Raw genomic sequence first — 16,347 nt, forward strand, 5'->3', positions numbered from 1 at the left:
ATCTGAATCTATCTTCCGTTTGGAATAAATCCCCTCACCCTAGAGGTTTTGGGGGCCTACAGTGCCACCTCCCACAATTCACTTGTGTTCCTGGCCCTCTGAGATATGAGCATGTGGCCTAGGTTCAGCCAATCAGATGCCCCCTTTCTGTTCTTTGAATCAGGCGCTCGTAATTCCTGAAAGCAGGAACAGTGGAGGATTTATCTTAACAAAAGAACCCACCCACAGTGCTAGCCAGTGTCCAGGGCAGCAGGGAAGCAGGGCAGGGAGGGGTGGAGCTCAGGGTCCCAAGCAGTGGGTTCCCTGGCAGCTGTGTCCTCACTGAACTGGCTCTGTAGGCTGACCCTTCACTCTGACTCTACCTACCCCATCGTTTTCTCAGCGTGACTCTCTATTCTTTCTCTGAGCTGCCCAACAGCCAAAGTTTTCCGTCACTAAAAACCATAGTGGATACAGCAACCCTGGGCAAATTGTTTAACCAATTTGGGGATAACAATCATAGCTCCCTGGTGGTTTGTTGTAACCTTTAGGTGATTTAAAAAAAAAAAAACTGTGTATCCAGTATTCAGGACAGTGCCTGGCGGATAGTAAGTAGCAATACATTTTAGTTACAATTCTTTGTTTTTGAGGTGAGAGAGAAGGAGATGGGAACCCTGAGCAGATTTGGCCTCTGCTGCCTCAGTGAATGTGAAGTTAAGTTCTTCTGCTGGCTGGAGGGACTAGGGCTTGGAGAAAATGGACAGTCTAGAGAAACGACAGTGGGTGACACAGGAGAACCACCAGAGAGCTGGGAGGGAAAAACCTGTGAGGGGACTGGGGCTGGACAGGCCAACAGGAAAACCCGGGCAGGCTCAGGATCCCCAGCAAAGCACAGGGCAAAAATAAAGTCAGAAAATCTGAAAACTCATTTTAATTTCAGCATGAAAAAATGCTTTGTATCATTTCACAAAAGTACATTTTTACTTCAGATTGCGTGTTGCTTTATTACTTGGACAGCCCTGTGAACGTCTGTGTTGTTTAAGGTCAGTCACGGTGTTCTCCGGACCTGCTCGGTGTACAGTAGAGCTGATCAAGATGAGGGAGTGTGGGGGGCACCATCCAGCCGTGTGATGGAGATGCTGGGGGTTTGGTTTGGTCCGGGGCTGGGGGCTGAGCACCTTACCATGTGTCCTTGAGTATGTCGCCCAGCATCTGCAGGACTCAGTATGGAATGAGACAACTTAGCAAAATGTTGACCAGCCTATATTCTGAAGTTAGTCTCCAGCTGTGTTACCTTGGAAATTTTAATTAACTCTGTACCTATGTCCTCAGCGGGGTAATGATAGTATTTACTTCATAGGGTTATTAATGAGGATCAAATGAGTGAATTCCCATAAAGCCCTTAGAATAATACCCAACACTTAGTGACAGTGATGTAAGTATCTGCTGGCATTACTGTAATAGACCAGAAGTTCCCAGCCTGGAGATGCCAGGCCCTTCCTGATTACAGCTCTTTGCAATATTTCATAAGCCCCTTATGAATCCTTTATACACAGATTACCTTAGAAGCACTACAGTGATTCAGAGAAATAGCCTGGACTGAGACAAGGAGAAATTGAAAAAGATGGTTTAATTGCTATGGCGCATTTATGTTTAGGTGGCTGGGATTATGTTTGTATTGCATTTTGTTTATATGTGCTTATGTTTATGTGTATAAATTTGAGCAGAGCAGTGTACACTCAAATATTGTATATTTCATGTACATTTTGTGCACATGTGTTATTTGTAAGTATTTTGTGTACATGAGTACTTGAGTGCATATGTGTAAGTATGTTTATACCTGCATATAGTTTGTGTGTAGAGGTGTAATTAGTGAGTGTCAGGGCGGATGTTTGTGTACTTTTGAGTACCTATGTGCATGTGTGTTTGTTCTTCGATCATCAAATGCCATGGCCCAGAACTCTGTGCAGCTCAGTCCCTTTCTTCCGCTCAAGCCCCTACATTCTATGACTCTGGAACATGACAGTTGCACAGTGATTTTTCTGTTAAGCTGGGAATTCTGGGCCAAAGCTAAGGGAAGCAGCCTGAAGAGGGGGAGTAAGGAGCAGGGGCTACCAAGGTGGCCAGTAAGCAGAAGCCACTGTGGGCGAAGCAGCCAGGAGACAGGCAAAGAGGCAGACTTTGGTCAGAGAGCCAACTCGGCCCCTGGTTATTGCAAGGTATCACCTGGGACCCGTCAAGACCAGAACAGACTGTAGCCTTGGCCCTTGTAGTGCTACCCACATGGGTACAGCCTGGCCCAGTCAGTGCTCTGAGACCGGCACCACCCACCCCTGAAATCTTTACAAGTTACACTTTGAAGTTCTTGAAGGGACTACCCATTTCTACAGCCTGAATCCCACAATGCAGAGGAGGAGGGAAGTACTGATTACCATGTTCTCAGGGTAGGGATTTGTACTTTATTTACTCCTCCCATCAACCTGTGAGATTAAAAACAGGACAAGAAGGTTAGATAGAAAGGAGAACCATAAAATCAGTCTTTTGTAGGCATCTCTCACTCCCATGCATTCACGTCATTGCCTCACTTTCCCAGCAACAAACGTGAGAAAAGTATCCAGGTGAGGGTCTGCGGCTCCAAGAAAGGTGATACAGGGGCCAAGGTCACATGAAGGATGAAAGTAGGGTGGGACAATTAAAGAGGGTCTGGATGGTAGAGAAACCCCTACACCAGGGTGTCCCCAGCTGTGCCTTGTTTCAAGCAATGTTCCGTGAAAGAAACACATGCTAGTAAAAGTATTTCTTGTAAATCATTAAAATATTAATAGTCACATGCCAGTTATGAATGCCCCCACCACATTCAAGCCTCAGGAAATGCTAGATTTCTTTTCTTTTTTAATTTATCTCCAAGACACCGCTCTCAAAGTTGGTGAGATGTCCAGGGTCAGTTATTGCTGGGGTTTCCTGACTTTCTCCACTTGTTCCTTCTGGTTCTGGGAAATGAAGAAGGACCTGATGCTTATTCCATGATGACGATACTTATTTCTCTTGCTCCTTCCTCATGCTCAGGATACTGCCGATGGGCTTTGCTGGCCACTCACCTGGCAGTTCTGGGTGGCTGGAGAATCACTCCTCATCATAGCTTTCTCCACTGACCACAAGTCCAGCCGTAAAGGTCTTTGCTTTTCTCCCAGGACCACGGCCATAGTGGTTGTGTCCACGGTAGTTGCCTTCCATGCCTACAACCCCATCCGAGTACCTGTCACCCTGGGGGCTTTATCAAACTCTCTTGAAATCAAACCCCATCTCTTCTCCCAGTTGTGGAAATTCAAAACCCCCAAATACGAGGCTACTCCTCCTCTCTTGAACCTGAAGCAAAAAAACCTTCATCCCATTCCTGAGACAATCCAGTCTAACTGCCCTTCTTGTACCTGTCCTCCCTAATGAAGATAAGGATGGGGGAGAGAAAGGATTGGCATCAGGGCACAAACTCTCTTTCTCTCTCTCTCTCTCACACACACACACACACACACACATTGTCAATTCCCCAGTGGAAAAGGGAGAATACAAAGTATCCTGGCCTTCCTTCCAATACCTAGGCAGAAAAAATTATCTTTTTTACTCTTTTTTGCTGATGCTTCTTCAAATAAAACAGAAAAAGAAATTATCAGATAATTGCTACATTAAATTCATACTATATCAACAGTGCTTGTTTAAAAATTACTAAATATACTTGTATCACTGACTCATTAATATGCAATAATTTCACTCTTGGGGCAAGGCAGGATAGCCTCAAGAACTCCAGATATTCAGAGATGACGTCGCCTGACTCACAAAAGCATGCCTTTCAGTCTCCTCAGCAGTGATGGAAGCACTGACCAGTGCACCACAGTGATGGACAGTGTGACTGTCACCCGTCCCTGCTAAGTGTTCTGTCTTATCATCTTCAAATGTATTTTTGGTATCATCCTGTGGTTATTGAATATCAAACGCTTACACTTTTCCAATGTGAATCAACCCCTGAAAGACGGAATTTTCTCGTGAGGCCATTTCTGCTGCCTATTTGAAGCCAAACATACAAGTCATTAAGTCAGACAATTGCTAAACTGATCTTGATTGAATCCCCAGTTTGTGCCAAATTCTGTTCTGGGATGCAGGAAATAAATTGGCCGTGGTCTCTGTCTTCGTGGAGATTACAGCCTATCACAAAGACAGACATTTAACAAACGTAAGTACAGGTGTGGTGGGTGCTACAAACGGGAAATGCAGGATGCAGTTGGCAAGGTCAGGACTAGGGTGAGTGAAGGAGGTGCCTGGGGTGCAGCATTTAAGGAGACCCTTACGCAGTCCTGAGAGTGAGTGCCTCCTTATATGTTGCACCCTGGGCACCCCCACTTCCTCTTCCTCGTCTTGGCCGTGGCAATCAGAAAGGTCGAAGTGGAAGGAGAAACATTCCAGGTGAAGGGAAAGGCTTTAGCGTAATACTCCATGGTAGTGATTATTTGCTGCATCTTTGGCCACTCAGCATCTGAACCCCTTTCCTTTTGGGAACCATTCTCCATTCTTTGGGTCTTGATGGAAAAGAGGGCTGACCTCCCACTACAGAAAGCACTAAAGGCAAGTATTTTGGGTGCCACCTTGGGTGTTAGCAGGCAGGCACACAACCCAGGCTCAGCCAACTGGGAGCTCAAAAAAACTTTGAATAATAGAGGACTAAATCCAAACCACAGGGCAAGTGGAGAAAATACTCACATGGTGGTCCACAGACGGAGCCACCGCAGGAGCAGTTCAGGCGAGAGTCCAGGTGTGATGCTGGTGTCCAGTGCCAAGATGGCAGTGCTGGTGGTGGGATCCTGGTAGATTATTTCTGCTGCCCACTCCCTCTTAGTCCTTCCAAGTCCACTTGTCTAGACTTCCAGTCAGTTCTATGAGCTACATGTTATCCTTTCAAGAAATGCCCTTTCTGCTGAAGTTGGTCTCTGATGAATGCTAACCTTAAATTTTACTGTTTCATCATCAAATATGTCGAGAAAAGTCACATTTTTTTAAGTTTATTTATTTTTAAATTTATTTGAGAGGGGAGGTAATTAGGTTTACTTGTTTATTTATTTTTAGAGGAGGTACTGGGGATTGAACCCAGGATGTTGTGTATGCTAAGCATACACTCTACCAATTGAGCTATACCCTCCCTACAAGGGTGACATTTAAATTTAAAGCCTGAACGCCTGCGGCCATTGGCATTGTTGGTGTGAGTGTTGACCTCAGTGATGAGTGATTAAGGAGGACCAGTACCTGCCCAAAGTTAAGTCATGACTGGGGCAAGTATATTCCTGGTTCAGGCTTGGCCAGGGCTGGGGTGTGGGAGCTGGGGTTAACTGCAAATGAGTACAAAGGAAATATGGGGGACGATGGAAATGTTCTGAAACCAAAAATCAATGAACTGTATCGCTTAGCATGGGCATAGGTAAACTTTATATGAACTTTAATTATCAAAAAAAATTTTTTTTAACTATATACAAAAAGGAAAACTTGCTAGGGTGGAAAACAAAAAGTCTGATCCCGCAGCTCTAATGAGCTCACCATGTCCCTGGCAAAAATTAATTTAATGTTACTCTGTCTTCAACTTGTCTTGGTAACAGTTTTATTTTTATGATAAAAGTTGTCTAAGAAATGTGATCTTATCCACCCAGGAAAAAAAGCCAAACAGATTACTCATAAAGGAAGAGCAATCACACTGAACCCAAGCTTCCCCTGTGCAAAAGTAAATGTCATAATAATGAAAGAAAGAAATTTTTACAGAATTTCAATAGGTCAAATGCAGCTCTCAGAATTACATGCTAAGCTGTAGCTCTTGTCAAGGCAATAGAAAAATAACCAAGAGAGCTCACTTGATGTAAAAAAGAGGTAGTTTACAGTTGATTCCTCTGAATAGCAAACCACATGCATTTCAGATGGAGTTTGATTTGTAAATGATATTTCCCCCCAGTACATCATAGAAACACATCAATTGCAAATATGAAGCCTCAAGTTCACCTGCCTTCAGTGACAGGCAGGTCAGGCAAGTAACACAAATGAAAGGGGAAGGCCAGGTGTACTACCATGGTCTGCCACAGTCATCATTTGGGGGGTTTTAGTGCTGCTCCTGATACTGAACTTCTGTACCAGGAAAACTTTAGGGAGTGGTGAGGACTATGGCAAACTGGAGAAGGTTCCAGAAGATTGACACTTTTCCAGAATGAGTAACTGTGTTGCTGGGTCTTTTAACTTTTTTTTTTAATCAGATTACTTAGATTTTTATATTCAAAAATCTTCAGTTTACTGATCTGAAAATAAAGAATTTGTCCAGGAAAAAAAATTTAAGGCCTGGAGGATGGGACAAAAACAACTACACAGATATCAGAGGAAGGGTTTTCTTAGGCAGAAGGAATGGCATTCACAAGGTCCTAAGGCAGGAAAGAGGTTGTTGACATGAAGGAACAGAAAGGAGGCTAGAGTGACCTGTGAGGATGAAGGAAGACACCACAGAGGTAGCAAAGCCAAGTCAGGTAAAGTTTCACAGGCCATGGTAGGGGGTCTGAATTTAACTCTTAGGGAAACAGGAAGCCATAGTTTGGTGTTAAACCAAGCAGTGACAGGATATGATTTACCTTTTGGCTGCTGTGTTGAAAATTAGAGGATTAAACAAGAAACCAGTTAGGAGACTACTGTAGAAATTCAGATTAAGGTAACAGTGGCTTGAACTAGATGGAAAGGCATGGATGGTCTTGAGATGTATTTTGAAGGTAGAGCCACAGGACTTGTTGATAAATTGAATGGAACGATGCCAAGTAAGGAACCAAGGATGACCTCTTGGTTTGGAGCAACTGGGTCTGTGTTGTTACTATTTACTGAAAAGGGAAATAAGAGGGTAGTTTGGCGAAGTGAGTTCCCCACCAATAGTCCCATTCTGGGTACTTTAGGCATCCAAATGGAGATGTCACTTGAGGAGGCGGATCTATGAGTCTAGAAGTTTGAGAAAGTCTGGGGTTGGAGATATGAATTTGGAAGTGATCAGCACATGGAAGGTATTCAAAGCACCCAGTGGGGGAAAAAATAGAGAGAAAAGAGCCCAGAATCAAGCCCTGGTGACCGGGAAGGAGGGAAGGAGGAGCCTAGCTAGAAGACTGAAAAGAAATTGTCCAGCCAATTAAAGGAAAATTAAGAGTCTGGTAACTTAGAAGAGAAGAAAGCATTTCAATATGAGATAGTGGCCCCTATGTCAACTGCTCAGAAGTCAATAAGAGGAAAATCGGTGTGCCTCTACTGAGCTTGGCAACACTGGAGATAGTTAATGACCTTTACAAGACAGGTTGCAATGGCAAGGTTAAAGCCAAATTGAACTGAGTTGAAAACTGAATGGGAAATGAGAAACTAGAGAAGTGAAGGCAGACAACATTTTGAGAAATTTTTCTTTAAAGAATTGCAAAGAAACGGGGCATAGTCCAGAGAGGGAGGCGGGATTAAGGGATGTTTTGTTTTAAGATAGGAAGCACTAGAACTTTGTATAGTGATAGAAATGGTCCAGTAGAGAGGGAGAGAGTGAAGAGAATAATTGAAGAAGTCCCTGAGTAAGGGAGAAAGGAGGGATGTGGACAAGAGCAAGGGTTGGTCTCTCAGGAGCAGGCACCATTGTTCCATCATAAACCGAAGGAAGACAGGAGGTGTAGGACCAGGGGAAAGACTATATAGACTTAGTAAAGAGAAGATGAAGGAGTTGTTTCAGTTTTCTCAAAATATGAATCAAGGAGTAATATTTTAGAGAGAGGAAGTAATCGAAAATTGAGGAGACAGGATAAAGCATGGAATAGTGACTTCAAAGAGTAAGAAATCAAGCTTCCTAGAAGAAACAAGAGATCAGGTGGAGAAATATTGAGGCCTATTTGAGGTTCGAGGCCCTGAGTTTCCCATGCGATCAATGAGGCCAGCTCTATAGTTTTCTCCTAGAAAAATCAGCTGCTAAAGCATACATATGGAGAAGCCAAGCAAATGGTTGCATTCCACCAGATTGGGAATTTAACAGGCAGCTTGGAACACGGGCTTTGAGATTTTCTGCAGAAGAATTGTTACAGGGCTAAATCATGATATCCAGCCTGAGTACAGGGGGAAGTGGAGTCAGGAGGTTGAGATGAGAGGTTGAGTGAAAAAGCAGTGAGATCAATGGCTTCATCTACTTTTAAGAGTGATTCAATCTGGCAAGTAGGAGTTGGGACAAATTGGGGAAGGAGGATCTATAATTTTTTACAGGCAGGGTATTTCTGTGCAGGGTCTAAAAGGAGAAAATTGAGGGGGTCAGATCAATCTAGATTCAACTCACATTTATTGGAAACAAATGTGTGCTAGACTCTGTACTGGGCACTTTCCTGTTATTTCATTTAATTCTCATGATAACCCTGTACTTTGGGTAGGATAAGTCCTTGTTTTAGAGATGATAAAATAAAACAAAAGGGAATTAAATGGTTTGCCTAGGGTTATATATCTGATATGTAATCAAGCAAGAATTTGAACTCAGATCTTCTTCTGATCCTGAATCCAATGCTCTTCCTTTGACAGCGTCAGTGACACTTGGACACTAAAGTGGAAGATTTCATCAAAAAGTGTGCAAAGGATGACTGAGTCAAGCCATGAGGCTGAGGCCAGGTTCACTGTTCTCATATTGAAGGGACTAGATAGTAGACAGGTGACTCCAAACAGAACTTTCCAACTCAGGATAAAGAATCAAGTTCTCTTTGATTAGTCAGATAAGTAACAATGGGTTGGGAATACTTGGGGCTGTGACCCAAATCATGGAGCTGGATACAGTAAAACTGTAACCCAGTCCTGGAAAAGTACCAACCAGCAGTTCAATATCATGCAGCCCTGACTAGGGGGAGAGAAAAGAGATGCAGCATGAATCTACACGGGGCCTGATACCAACTCTCTCCAGGGTGAATTCCACAATCCTGGAGTCTCTAACAGGACAAAACTGCGAGTGTTACCAGGGGAGAGTTGCAGCTCTTGGTGTGAAAGTAGAGAAGGAGAACCAGCAGGCTAAGAACAGGTTCTTGCATTCATCGCAGGTCCTTCCTTGTCTCCTTGACTTCCCCTAAAATACCCAGAGATGGAGCCCCAGGGCCTGCCTCAGCCTTACATCTCTAGACTCTAACGCTACACTGTCCAATACAGTGACCACTAGCCACATTAGCTATATAAATTAAAGTGTAGATTAAATTAAAAATTCAGTTCCCCAGGCACACAAGCCACACTTTAAGCGCTTAATAGCCAGAGGTGGCTAGTAGTTACTATATTGGACAACAAGATAGAACAATTATATTGTTGCAAAAAGTTCTATTGGCAGTGCTGGCCTAGAAAACAAAGATCAAATGGATAGAATGAACATTCCTTATTTACACCATCTGGGACCAGCTGTGGGCCAGCAGACTAGGAGCTATGTATAAGACTGCGATTATGATCATCTACTAGTCCATCCTGTTCTCCCTAATACCCATGTGCACCCTCCTTCATTAATTATTTCTTATATTATTTATTTATTATATATATATAATATTTCAAAATAAAATATAACCGGTTAGAACTGCCAGGCACAAACAGGGTAGAGTCAAGAATGATTTCACAGAACCGTAGGGTCCAATGATGATAGACTCAACTTTGGCTGAGGTGTCAGGCCACAGAAGTTTATGCCAATCTTCCAGATGCATTTGAGGATTTACCGTTTTTCTCAGGTACGTACTTGGGATCTACACAGCACATAGTCTCATCCCTGCATAATATATAGAACAGTTCATTCTCTTCACACTTTGTTCTGCAGCTTCCCAGCTTACTCCAACACTTCATGGCTGAAATTTAAAAAAAGAAGGAGAGGGCAGGTCAGTCTTGAAGTAAGCAGAGGGCTGGGGAAGGGGGAGGTCGAAGCCCCGTAGAAGAGAGAGTAATAAGGGAAATTAGGAGGCATATGAGAAGCCCCCACAAGACATCCTCCGGGTTTAAGGGAGATTATAGGCACTATCTTTTCTTTTCCCACTTGTGTCCCCAGGCACAATCCCAAAGTTCTCCCCACTCCATGGCCTGGGACCTGCTAGGCAGCTTCCCCTCCCTGGCCAGCTCCCTCTGAGGAGGCAAGAGGGGATCCTCTCTCCAGGGTTTCATCTCCCACATATTATAAGGTACACAGGTGCTCAGGTTTAATCCTTTCCCTTTGCCCTTGGGAACCCTTTTCTGACCCTACCAACAAAAGAAGACAGGAATCTGAAATACACCCATCTGGACATCCTCAAGTCTTCTTGAGTATCTGTGAAACTCTCTTCTCCACAACATCCCAGGGCTTTTTACTGGTCTTAACAAGCGAAGATAATTAGGAATCGTTGCTCTGGGGAAACTACAACCTAAAGTAGCACAGATACATTGAGAGTGGAATCCAAATCCTCAATCAGAAATTCAGGAACCATTTCTATAGAGTCAACAATCGATCAAAATTCAAATTCCCGCAAGGAATGTCCTTGGAAAAGCTCCTACTTCCCCTATAGTCTATGTCCAGGTCTGTCTCCTCCATGTACCCTCCCGCCACTCCATTATCATATTCAGCTTCACCAGAGCCAACCAAAAAGAGGTTAGAGTGGTCACCCAATGACACTAGAAAAATCAGTACTAGGGAATGCAAACTTCCCCTTGGCTGGAGAGCTATCCAAAGGCCATTCTCCCAGCCCAAGCTGTTAGAGCTCCCAGAGTTTCCTGAATATGCATCAGGTTCCCTGACTCACTCTCCCTTGGGAGAGATCCTGGTTACCTGGGGTGACCTGGGCCAGGAGCAGGGTAACGGTCAAAATCAGAAGAAGGAATTTCATGAATGATGAAGGCTCAGGTAGAGATAGGAGGCTTCTAGGCTGGCAAGACAGACAGAGGTCTCCATTCTGGGCAGTCCAGACTGGTATTTATTGCCCCAGGGAGTGTGGCAGAGCCATGATCAGTGAACCAGCAAGGGAACAGTCATCTACAATTAGGTAGACAAGTAATCAACCACACTGGTTGAATGGCTGTTGGACACACCACCCTCCTCTGCGCTTCCAGGGGAGGCCAGGAGATGGGGAAGAGAAGTTAAAGAGAAGACACAGCCTTGCCTTTGAAGAGTTTTATAATGTAACTGGGGAGCCAAGAAGGGGGAAATGCTTTTACTATTTTTTAATTTTTTTAATTTTTATTTTTCATACAATTTTAAAAGGGTACCTTCCATTTACAGTTATTACAGAATGTTGGCTATATTCCCCGTGTTGTACAATACAGCCTTGAGCCTGTCTTATACCCAGTAGTCTGTGCCTCCCACTCCCCTACCCCTATATTGCCCCTCCCCACCCTCCCCACCTGTAGACATTAGCTTGTTCTCTGTATCTGTGAGTCCACTTCTTTTTTGTTATAGTTACTAGTTTGCTGTATTTTTTTAGATTCCACATATAAGTGATATCATGCAGTAAGTGTCTTTCCATGTCTGATTTATTTCATTTAGTATAATGCCCTCCTAGTCCATCCACGTTGCTACAAATAGCAAATTTTCATTCTTTTTTATGGCTGAGTAGTATTTATTGTGTACGTATATATACACACACTGCCTCTTTTTTATCCATTCACCTGTGATTGATGCTTAGGTTGCTTGCATATCTTGGCAATTGTAAATAATGCTGCTATGAACATTGTGGTGCATAGATTTTTTTGAATTAATATTTTTGGGGTTTTTTTTTTCAGATGTATAGCCAGGAGTGGAATTGCTGGGTTATATGGCAGGTGATTTTTTTTTTTACTTTATTATTATTTTTTTAATTGGGGGAAGGTAATTAGGTTTGTTTATTTTTTTTTTTAATGGAGGTACTGGAGATTGAACCCAGGACCCTGTGCATGCTAGGCATGCACTTTACCACCGAGCTGTACCCTCCCACTGTGGTAGTTCTGTTTTTAATTTTTTGAGACAATTCGTAGTGTTTTCTACAGTGGCTCCACCAATTTACATTCCCATCATCAGTGTACAGGGCTCCCTTTTCTCCACATCCTTGCCAACATTTGCTATTTATGTTCTTTTTGATGATAGCCATTCTGACAGGTGTGAGGTGTTATCCCATGGCTTTAATTTGCATTTCCCTGACGATTAGTGATGTTGAGCATCTTTTCCTGTGCCTGTTGGCCATCTATATGTCTTCTTTGGAGAAATGTCTGTTTAGATCTTCTGCCCATGTTTTTGCCTGGGTTGTTTGATTGGTTGATTTTTTTTTATTGAATTGTATAAGCTGTTGTATATTCTAAAAATTAAGCCTTTGTCAGTCTCATTGTTTACAAACATTTTCTCCCAATCTGTAAGTTGTCTTTTCATTTCGTTTAGCTTCACAAGCTAAAAAGGGACTCCCCCACTCCTGAGCCATAGACAGTCATCTCCATCTCTGGGGTGTCCGCCATTCTTAAGCTTCAGCATCTCCACTTCCTCGTTTCTGCTGCAACCAACTATTTTGCCGTGGCTCTCATTCAAAGCTCTCCAAGTAAATAATCTGACTGGGTAAAAAGGATCTGATTCATTAGCTAATAGAGAGAAACCACTGTAAAAGGACAGGAAACAATATAACTACCCCCCTTGCTGATATCTGCAAATCTGAGCTTTTCTGTTTTGCCAAGCGTGAAGTCATATACACTTAATGAGTGAGGTGAATGCCTATAAAGTAAGAAAAGAAAAGGAGCAAAGAAAATTATGCAAGCAGAGCGGGGGTGGGGGGAAATGAGTAGATTAGAGATAATCTCTGTGGGAATGTGTGCTTTCCAGACAAGGTTGCAGGAAGTCCACTGATGAATGGATTTTGCTGTGAAATATTCAGGAGCCCAAAGTCCCCATGCTGAAGGTGTAATCGGAAACCTGGCCTTGAGGCCAATCTGATGTGCCTGATCCCTTTAAAAAGGCTCCTGCAGTGCTGTGGTCCTTCACTCCACACTATTTACCTCTCCCTGAGCCTGAAGTGGGTCCTACTGCTATCTCTAGCCTCGTGCAAGACAAGGTGGTGTCTGAGATTCAGAAAACTCTGCATCTGTCTCCTGCCTGGCCGTTGACTCTTGTTTTGACCCAGTGTGGACCATAAGCCTCCCTAGTAGGAGTGTGCCTAGCCTAGAAAATGAACTTCCTTATGCATCCAGTGGAGTCATTACATCTTGCCCAGGACCCTTCCATTCCTTTTTCAGATTTCTGCCACCAGCCCCTGGTTTTTCCCTGCTTCTTGCATCAAAGGAAAGTGAATACCTCTACACTTCACTTCTTTATAGTTTTTAGGGGCGGGAGATATTGGAGGTATGTGGAAAAAGAAAATGATACTAACTGATTCAAATAAGGCTTGGAGATTTACTAACTTTCTATTACATTTCAACTCTCTGGCTTCTGGTGCTAAATGTGATTAGCAATGGCAATGGGTGAGCTGGGTTTTTTGGGGATTTTTTGAAGTTACTTGAAATGATGTTTGACAGTCTCTCATCAGAGGCTGTGTGGGGTAATGAAAACATAAGCTTTGAAGACACACATGTCTGGGTTCAAATTTTGCCACTTATTAGCCATGTGACTTTGAACAAGCCAATTAATGTCTCTGAACCTCAGTTTTGTCCTCTCTAATAAGGAGACAATATTACTGACCTCAGAGGTTTACCATGAAGATTAAATGAGGTAATACTTGTAAAGCACACAGAGCAGTGCCTGGCCTGCAGGAAGCCCCTGATGTTATTAACTATGAATTTTCACCTTCCTTGATTTCTTGGAGCATTTGACAGTTAACTTCTTTCCTCCCTAAATCTCCCCTGGCTCTCCTTCCTTGTCAACATAGTCAATATTCAATTTAAAAAAAAAAAAAGGACAAGGATTGTCAGTGATTCAGAGATCTATCTGCTTACTATGCTTTTTCAAATCAAGATTGAAGTTTTCAAAACTTTGAGTCTCAGGTCTAAGACTAAGAGTGCTTACTCAGAATCCAAGCTCAAGGACAGATCTCACCCTCTGTGTCTGGAGTGTATACAATGTAATTCTGTTCGAGCTCTCATGAAAGATGGTAAGGACGGTTCCCAGCATTTTATCAGAGAGTGTTTCCAAGCTTATCCCTGCTCCTAGCACTCATTGTTCCACCCAGGATGTCTTCCCTAGCTTCTTATCTTTACTGTTACCTAAACTTTTCAAGACGTTGCTCTTTCTTTCAATACTTCATTTCATTGTCTTCCTTCCCAGGAACCAACCACTGATCTCACCATGTCAGGTCATGTTTTCATCCCTCCTAGAATGTCCTCGTTTAATTGCCCCCATCTGAAACTACTCAGGCCATCTTGAGTTTCTTATGGACTGCAGACTGAGGTGCTGGGGAGGCAGTGGAGGAAGAAGTGTCTAAGAGGGTTCCCATGCTCCTGTCTTCAGGAAAAGGAAAGCAAGCGTTTGTAAATGAACACCATGTCCTTTCAAAACCACTCAAGAAATGTTTGCGAAATAAATTGAAACTTGATTAAGCATATACTATGTATTGGGCTTTCTACTGAGCACGAGAAATATGGAGCAGTATAGGATACTGTCCCTAACAGCCAAGTATATTAGGATAAAGTAGGTTATGATGCAGTAACCCAAAAAAAGAATCTTGGTGGCTTATAAGAACAAAAGTTTAGAGGAAGGAGTCAAGACGGTGGAGTAGAAAGGCTCACAGCTCGCCTTCTCCCATAAATACACCAAGAATTACATCTGCAAACCTACTGAATTGCACAGAACACCTACTGAACTCTGGCAGAATGTCTCTAGCTTCGAAATACAGGAGGATATTCACAAAATCCGATAAACAACAAGTTTATACTGTACAGCACAGGGAACTATATTCAATTATCTCATAGCAACTTATGTTTAAAAAGAATTTGAAAATGAATATATGCATGTTCCTATATGGCTGAAGTATTGTGCTGTACACCAGAAACTGACACATTGTAAACTGACTATACCTCAATAAAAATATTTTTAAAAAAGAACAAAGGTTTAATTTACACTGATGCTGCATATATCCATTGTTGGTTTGTTAGAGATGCTGCTCCATATCTTCTCACTGTGGATCACAGACTTATTCGCTAGCCACCAGTTGTTGCTAATCACCATGGCAGAGAGAATGAGAACTATGGAGGGCCTTGAAGTGGCTGTTATATGCCCTGACCTTGGAAGTAATGTATAGTTCATAACTCACTGCCTACAATGGTGACATGGCCCCATCCAACCACAAGAAGACCAAGAAGTGAATCCTACCATGAGCCTAGAATGCAGAAAGCCAGAAACATGGGGGCAGTCAACAAAGGGCAGGATGGTTAGGGAAGGCTTCATGAAGCTCTCTCCAAGTTGTGAAGGAAGATAGATTTCAGGGGAACGGTGAATAAGAGGAGGGCATGAGACAGTATTCCAGGTAGGGGAGCCATGCGAACAGAGGAATGGTGGCAGGAATGCTTGAGAGCCATTTGGAGACAATGAAAATACTGCATGGTTACAGCTACGGCCAGGAGTTCATGCACCATGTAATGTTGGAGAATTGCATAGTCATAAGATTTTTAAAGTCCTTGAGTGCAAATCTAAAATACTTAGACTGGGTTTTCAAGTCAAAATCAGAGAACTGAGAGGCTAAGAAGGTAGGGATCTGGTCTCTTCCTTCTCAGTTCCCACTTTAAGCTGAGCAGCTTCATTTTGATCTGTTTGATATATTGAGTTCCATCTAGGTTTTTGTTTTTAAAATCTTTCTGTAAGTTGTTAAGACAGTAAATCTTAAAAGTTCTCATCAAAAATTACAGGCCAACATCTTTGATGGATATAGATGCAAAAATCTTCAACAAAATATTAGCAAACTGCATTCAACAGTATATATAAAAAGTATCAGACACCATGATAAAGTGGGGTTGCAAAGATGATTCAATATCTCCATATCAATCAGTGTGATAACACTACATTTATAAAACAAAGAATAAAATCACATGATCATCTCAATAGATGCAGAAAAACTATTTGACAAAATTCAACATCCATTCATGATAAAAATTCTCATCAAAGTTTATATAGAGGGAACATATCTCAACATAATAAAGCCCATTTATGACCAACCCACAGCCAACATCATACTCAATGGTGAAAAGCTGAAAGCTTTTCCTCTAAAATCAGAAACAAGACAAGGAGGTCCACTCTCACCACTTCTATTTATTATAATGTTGGAAGTCCTAGCCACAGCACCCAGACAAGAAAGATAAAAGGCATCCAAATTGGAGGGGAAGAAGTAAAATTGTCACTGCTTGCAGATGACATGGTATTATATACAGAAAACCCTGAAG

The sequence above is a fragment of the Vicugna pacos genome, chromosome 19 (genome assembly GCF_048564905.1).
Source record: "Vicugna pacos chromosome 19, VicPac4, whole genome shotgun sequence".
Lineage (NCBI taxonomy): Eukaryota > Metazoa > Chordata > Mammalia > Artiodactyla > Camelidae > Vicugna > Vicugna pacos.